This window comes from Mesocricetus auratus, unplaced genomic scaffold (genome assembly GCF_017639785.1).
Source record: "Mesocricetus auratus isolate SY011 unplaced genomic scaffold, BCM_Maur_2.0 Super-Scaffold_100676, whole genome shotgun sequence".
Taxonomy (NCBI): domain Eukaryota; kingdom Metazoa; phylum Chordata; class Mammalia; order Rodentia; family Cricetidae; genus Mesocricetus; species Mesocricetus auratus.
Genome location: NW_024429266.1, coordinates 87,491,857 through 87,497,001, shown reverse-complemented (window position 1 = coordinate 87,497,001; position 5,145 = coordinate 87,491,857).

The following is a 5,145-nucleotide window of genomic DNA, read 5'->3' as shown; positions in this document are numbered from 1 at the left end:
ATGAGCGTTGAATGGCTTATAAATAAACCTGGTTGGACTTTGCCCAGCCAAAGAATAAAGGACAAATGGGATTGGGGGTAAAAATTATCTTCACACCTGATGGCTGACTCAGCTACAGTAACAATACTTGGAGGAGGAGACTGAGGAGAAGAGGCAGGGTTTCAAACACTGTAAGATGCTGCTTGTCTGAGTACCAGTTGCCTACAGCAATACTATTCACAAAACTACAAAGGGTGGGAGCGGCCCAGAGAGATGGGCAAACAAAATGTGAAAAGGAGAATATAATGCAACCTGAAAGGGGGAGTAAAATCTGACACATACTGCAGGATGGATGGACCTTGGGGACATTATGCTAAGGGGAATGACCATATCAGATGACAAACACTGCGTGGTTCCACTTATAAGGAACCTATACTCATAAAAGCAGAAAACAGAACAATGGTTGGGGGCTTGGGGAAGAATCATGGGAAGTTGTGGGTCAATGAGAATAGAATTTCTCCTGGGGATTTTGATTAGTTTTGGAGATAGACAATGGTAGTTGTACAAGGCAGGTATCTTTTACCACTAAGACAGATATTTTAAAAGATGGGTGTAATGGTAAATGTTAAGTCTGTTTCACAGCATTTGAAACATAACATTTTCTTTAATTAGGTATAAAAGTGATCACGAATTCTGCAAGGGGGAACTGGCTGCACTTTTTGTTTGAAGAGGCTCTGGAAGCAGGGAACCTCGCTACTTTGTTGTTGAAGCTCATTTATCTCAGCTCAGGCTGCCTCCAGACAGTCCAAGTGTATGCCAGACTCTTGTGTGTGTTCAGCACAACCTTGGGTCTTTGATCCCTGTGATTTAGCATTCTTGTAAGCACTTGCAGACCTTGGGGAGGGAGACAGACTTCTGAGCCTTGCAAGTTCAAGTGTATTGCTACAGGCAAACAGTCTTTAACACTGGCAGTAAACAGTTGTTTAATCATTGACAAGTATAGAACACATTCGCAAGTCTCCGGAAATCACCGAGAGGCTGAGCTGCTGGCCTCCAGGATTTCCTAAGCCTCAAGGAGTGAGACTATCTGCCAGACTTGAGGGTCTGTTTGATTAGATATGAGCCTTTTTTTTTACATTCATCTTTTAAATTCTTTAATTATTGGGGGGAGGGGCGTGTCCACACAAGGTCAGAGGACAACAGTGTGCAGACGATTGTCTCTTTCCACCTTTATATGTGTCCTGGGATTGAACTCAATTGCAGCTCTTTCCTTCCTTCTGTCTCTACTATTTTCTCTTAAATAAGGGAAGTTGCCTGGGTGCCTGACATTACAGGGTTTTCTGTAGAATGACGATGCAGAGTATTACTAAATTTTGTCTAACTTTTTTTTTGAGTTAGGACTTCTCTGTGTAACACTCTGGCTGTCCTGGAATTTGCTCTGTAGAGCAGGGTGGCCTCAAACTCACAAAGATCCTCCTTCCTCTGCCTCCCAACTGCTGGGACTAAAGGTATGCTCTGTCACTGAGATCAAAAAATACTCGACTACATCTAATAGATGGTGTTTCTTATCATTATTTAATTATACACAAAACTTCTTTGTAATGAAAGTTGTTTTTTGCTGTTGTCTGTTTTGACTAGCAGGCTTGGAAGTCACTATGAAGACCAGGCTGGTCTTGAGCTCACAGAGGTGACTGATGAAATGAGCTTAACATGTATGTTTTGACATTGCTTTTTCTCTCAAATACATAATGACCATTTTCAATACAAATTAATCATTTCTTAGTGGAAAGGTTCATTTGCCCCCCCACACACACACCTGCAAGCACAGGTCCACAGGACCCCCTCAGGTGCCTGCTCCGTCATTCTCTGATATTCCTTTAAGGTCTCACTAAAGCCGGAGCTATGCTGGTGACCAGAGTGTCTAAGCAATCTCTGTCTCAGTCTTGACATGGCCCTGAGGCCACTGGCACGTTGAACCATCCTCTTACAAGGGTGCTGGGTTAGAAGCTCAGGCCCTCATGCTTGCTCAGTGTTCTGACTCACTCCAGGTCCCTGACCCACGATTTTAAAGGTTCTAGTCTATGCTGACTACTTTTAGGGCAACTTGACACAAGGTAGAGTCATGTGGGAAGAGGGAACATTAACTGAGAAAATGCCCTCACCAGATTTGGCTGGTAGTACATTTTCTTGTTTGATGATTGATGTGGGAGGGCCCAGCCCATTGTGGGTGGTGCCATCCCTAGGCTAGTGGTCCTGGGCACTGTAAAAAAGCAGGCCGAAGCCGGGCATTGGTGGTGCACGCCTTTAATCCCAGCACTCAGGAGGCAGAGGCAGGCGGAGGATCTCTGTGAGTTCGAGGCCAGCCTGGTCTACAGAGCGAGTTCCAGGACAGCCTCCAAAACAATACAGGGAAACCCTGCCTCGGGAGGGGAGGTGGGAAAGCAAGCTGAGCAAGTCACATGGAGAGCAAGCCAGGAAGCAGCATTTTCCCATGGCCTCTGCATTAGCTTCTGCCTCCAGATTTCTGCCTTGAGTCCCTGCTAGGATTGCCTCAGCAAATGAGTGATACCTGAGAGCTATAGGGCTGAAATAAACCTTTTCCTTCCAAGTTTGTTTATGGTCAGTGTTTATCACAGCAATAGAAGCCCTGAGACTCAGTCTTGAGCCAATCAGCTCACTGTGTTTGGGCTCTGAGGAAGCAGCAGACAATGCAATTCTTGAAATTCAGTTACTACTGGGGGGCAGGTGGGACTGTGAAGACATGGTAGTTATCCACCTGCCTCTACCTCACAAGGAGTAGGATTGCAGGCATGCTTCAACCACACCCAGCTTAAAATAATGTAAACAATGAAAAGTTGCCAATGGTACAACCTCAGTGAATAATCACCAACAAAGAAAACATCTTAGCACTTGGTTCCCACAACAGAAACATTGGTTCACCCTCTCTGGACTGTGACGGAGACAACAGCACCCATGGCCCGTGAACTTGCAGCATGGATGCTTTGAACAATCATGACATACTGCTCGACCCAACTGAGTAATGTCTTTGGATTTACTGTATCACAAAGCATATTCACCGAGAGCAAGATAGTTGAAGGATATGTTTGCAACAAATATACCAAAGCACTTACCTTCAATATGAAAGGCAAGTACGTGCTGGTAGATTTTATGTACATTAACATATGGAATTTCATACTAGCAGTTTAAACATAAATATCAGCAGAAAACTTGGAATAATTTAAATGGACATTTCACACAGAATGGTTCATTTTATCAAAGAATGAGAGCATTTTCAATCACATTAAAGAATTATTTCAAAAAAGTTGTTCAGACAAGGGCACAGTGTAATTTGACAAATGTCCACAAAGTAGTCTGTCAATGTGTGTCCAGAACTGTAACATTTTTCAGGGTAATTGAGGTTAGTCCTAGTATATTTTGAAACCAACTACACAAAAATAGAGTTGAGACTGAGATAAGGAGGTAAAAAAGTGGAATCCTGATATGTGAGACATGTATATGTGCATATATAAATGTATAAAGTATTAAAAGAGCTTAAAGAAAGGCAACACTCAAATCAAGAGACAGAAAAAGACTGTTTAATAAGTAATGTTGGATGGACCATTAGCTATATGGAATAAAGCTATATAGCTTACCTTTTTCCTAAGACCAAAAGAAGTTCTATGTACATCGACGTTAAAAGTAAAAATATAAAATTTATGCATTTAAAAACTACACAAAAATAATCCTGGAGTTGAAAAGCTTTCCTAGGAACAATGTAAAGTATAAATCCTAGAGGGTACAAAGGGAAAACCCCCAGTAGGTTTTACTTCTTAAGAAGACAGGAGCCGGGTGTTGGTGGCACACACCTTTAATCCCAGCAGGCAGAGGCAGGCGGATCTCTGAGTTTGAGGCCAGCCTGGTCAAAAAGCGAGTTCCAGGACAGCCTCCAAGACAATACAGAGAAACCCTGTCTCGGAAAAAAAAAAAAAGACAGGAACAGAAAAGCACCCACCTAGAGGAAAACATTTGTTGTAACATCTCTGACATGTGACGCTTCAGAGAGTAGAAATTGGCTTTATAAATCAACATAGGAGGTGAGAAAAAGGAACAAAGGCAATAAGCAGGCAGTACAGGGGGTAAAAATTGTAAGAGGTTAAAATTTTCACTCAAAACTAGCTGGAAACCTAAGTTAAAAGGTTACATCTCTGACATGCTGCAGGGAGAGCTCAGTCAATAACAAGGACCAGAACCTAATCCCAGCACTTACATTTTAATGCCCCCCCCCACTTTATGTGTGCAAATGTCTGCATGTAAGTCTATACACATCTGGTACCCATGGAGGCCAGGAGGGCATCAGATGCTCTGGGACTGGAGTTACAGATGGTTATAATTCACCACATGGTGCTGGGAATCGAACCCTGGACTGCGGGAATAGCAAGCAGCTGGTGTTCTTAGCCACCACCTTGCTGGCTCTAAAGTAATTTTAAAATTACATCTACTCTGTGTTGGCTGTGTGTGGTCATGTGTACCACAGAATGCAGAGGGCAGCTTACAGGAGTCAGGTCTCTTCCTTTCCACCATGTGGGTCCCAGGAACCTAACACAGATCATCGCAATTAATGACAAGCAACCTTGTGACCCTAAAATGTTTAAATGACACCATACATAGAAAAACAGGTCTAACATATGACATCTACAGCCTTACTGCTTCCCTTTGTCTTTCTCACTGGCTACTTTTGGGCTGATAGCTGAAGTCAACTATGAGTTTTTGGGGAATTCCTTTTCAAAAACTATTCTATATAACCTGTCTGCATTTGGGTGATGGGTTTATGATTTTGGTTACCCCTCCCACCCCGGAACTTGAAAAGTAGCTAATTCTAACAAATTCTAACTCTGCTATGCTTAAAAAATTATGTCTGGGCACACAAAAATCAATTAAGGGCATAATCATTGAATGCATTTCAACATGCATGGCAATGCAGACTAAATATGCAGAAGTTAGTCCACCACACTGAGGTTTGCTCTTTTGTATAACTGAAGTATCCAGGGATCTGAAACCTCCAAGAAACCTTTCCATGTTTTTTCCTGAAACAGTTGTCCACCCTCACTGAGTCTGCCTCACAGTCCCTGGGAAGAGCAACATTAACCTTGATGAAGCTTTGTGCTC